Here is a 2,500-nt window from a genome sequence, read left to right as displayed (position 1 = left end):
GTTACCACAACCCATACACACGCTTTGTTTAATACTGGTACTGGTTTGGTTTTTTGTTGTTGTTTTCTAAACATACCATGAATTACTAAACGTCTTATGTAGCCTTAACGATGGTTAACAGGAATTAAACATCACAAAAGGCTGCCAATCGTCTTTTTGAACAATAACACGGGTTTATGGATATGTTTGAATACACAGAAAACCACGAAGTACCTGGCAAAATGTTTACAGATTGTTATGGACCTTTGACCACTCCACAACAAACATAATTTTGGGGGATTTATATGTTAAAACACACAAAAGTCCACTAAACATCTCGTTAGCCTTTTAACAAAAGGTTGCAGACCTTTGAATACGCCATCACCGCAAAAAGCGAAGCATACTACAAAATATGTCATGAGTTACAGTAACTATGATGGTTGGGGGGGGGGGGGGGGGGGAGGAGAAAAAAAAAAGATATGAGAGGTTGCATGATTTGCGAAGGATTGCAGCGAGACAGCTTAAACGTAGAGGTGCCATGTTAACAGAGCTTTTTATCTGTTTCTTTATTTTTGACACACTTGTTTATTTATTTATGTAAGCTTATCTCTTATTTATTCACCTTTTTTTTCTCAAGGCCTGACTAAGCGCGTTGGGTTACGCTGCTGGTCAGGCATCTGCTTGGCAGATGTGGTGTAGCGTATATGGATTTGTCCGAACGCAGTGACGCCTCCTTGAGCTACTGAAACTGAAACTGACCCACTTGTGTAAACAATGTGAGTCTGTGTTTTAACCCGGTGTTCGGTTGTGTGTGTGTGTGTGTGTGTGTGTGTGTGTGTGTGTGTGTGTGTGGTAAACTTTAACATTGCCATTTTCTCTGCAAATACTTTGTCAGTTGACACCAAATTAGGCATAAAAATAGGAAAAAATCAGTTCTTACCAGTTATCTTGTTTAAAACAATATTGCACCTATGGGATGGGCACAAAAAATGTTAAAAAAAGAAGCCAAATTATATGCAAACTGAATTTACTGTTATATTTATATTTTTTGTATTCTCTAAATTTGGCACTTTGATCTGATATTCTGACACGACAACAAGAGCAGTCTTTTTTGTTTTTCTATGGGAATAGTTTTGCTCTCCAGTGGCACGATCATTCCCCCCAGACAACAATGCCATCATGAAGTGTGTCTTGTGTTTGTGTCGTGTGTTCGTTCACCTCCCTGCCACTGATTCACTGGATGTCGGTGATCGGTTTGCACGGTGTTCCAAATGTTCACCGAGTCTGCTGAGAATGTGTGTCTTCATGTTTTACATTTATTTGCTTATCTATCATCATTGTTGTCTTATTTATTTATTTATTATTATTATTATTATTACTATCATTACAACAACCTTTTTTTATATCATCAATTTTATTTATTTATGTAAGATTATCTATTATTTATTCACCTTTTTTTTTCTTTTTTTCTTTCTTTTTTCTCAAGGCCTAACTAAGCGGGTTGGGTTACGCTGCTGGTCAGGCATCTGCTTGGCAGATGTGGTGTAGCGTATATGGATTTGTCCGAACGCAGTGACGCCTCCTTGAGCTACTGATACTGAAACTGAAACTGAAACTGCTGAGAGTGTTCACGTGTGTGTGTTCACGACAGTGTTCAGTGGTCGCCGATTGACTGGGTACTGACCACGTCAGATTCACATGTTCCAACTCTTCATCCTTCACGTTTGTCGTGACTGTGTGTTTGTATGACGTCAGAATGGTCCCCCCCCCCCCTTGCACAGAAGGTTATATTTCTCAACAAAGAAACATGCATTACAAATTTGGGGATTTTTTTTTAAAGGACAAATAAACAGAAAAAATCTAATATAATAATAATTTAAAAAAAAAAAAAAACAAAAAAAAAAACAAGCAAGCAAACGAACTAGCAACAAAAAAAAAGAAAAAAAAAGAATATACAGAGATTATATATATATATATATATAATATATATATATATATATATAATCATTCAAGTAACACATTTCACAAGTTTCATTACACCGAGGTACACTTTGTTTGAAGTCAAAATAATAGAAAGAAAATTATGTCATCATGTGTATTGACGCTGAAAAAAAGAAACAAAACCTAAGAAACTTACACACACACACACACACACACACACACACACACACACACACACACACACATACGTACATATTCATAAACACACACACACACACACACACACACACACACACACACACGCGCGCGCGCGCGCGCATACATACACACACACACACACAGATATATATATATATATATATATATATATATATATATATAAACACACACACAGATATATATATATATATATATATATATATATATATATACACGTCAGAATAATTATTGTTATCAGTGGATGTTTTGTTCAGTATCCCTGTAGCCTGTCTGTGACATAACTGTGGACATGAGAGAGAGGAGATCACCGATAATTTCACACAGACAAATATGTTGTGATAAAAAGAAATATAAATAATGG

General features: G+C 36.0%; 1 protein-coding gene across 2 annotated transcripts in view; it reads left to right on the top strand.

Moving 5' to 3' along the window:
- The window catches only part of LOC143291215 (uncharacterized), a 102,052-nt gene that overhangs the window by 1,654 nt on the left and 97,898 nt on the right, over positions 1 to 2,500 (top strand). The gene's annotated exons all lie outside the window — the stretch shown is intronic.

Source organism: Babylonia areolata, chromosome 16, assembly GCF_041734735.1.
Source record: "Babylonia areolata isolate BAREFJ2019XMU chromosome 16, ASM4173473v1, whole genome shotgun sequence".
NCBI classification, from domain to species: domain Eukaryota; kingdom Metazoa; phylum Mollusca; class Gastropoda; order Neogastropoda; family Buccinidae; genus Babylonia; species Babylonia areolata.
This window is presented reverse-complemented; position numbering and strand designations above follow the sequence as displayed.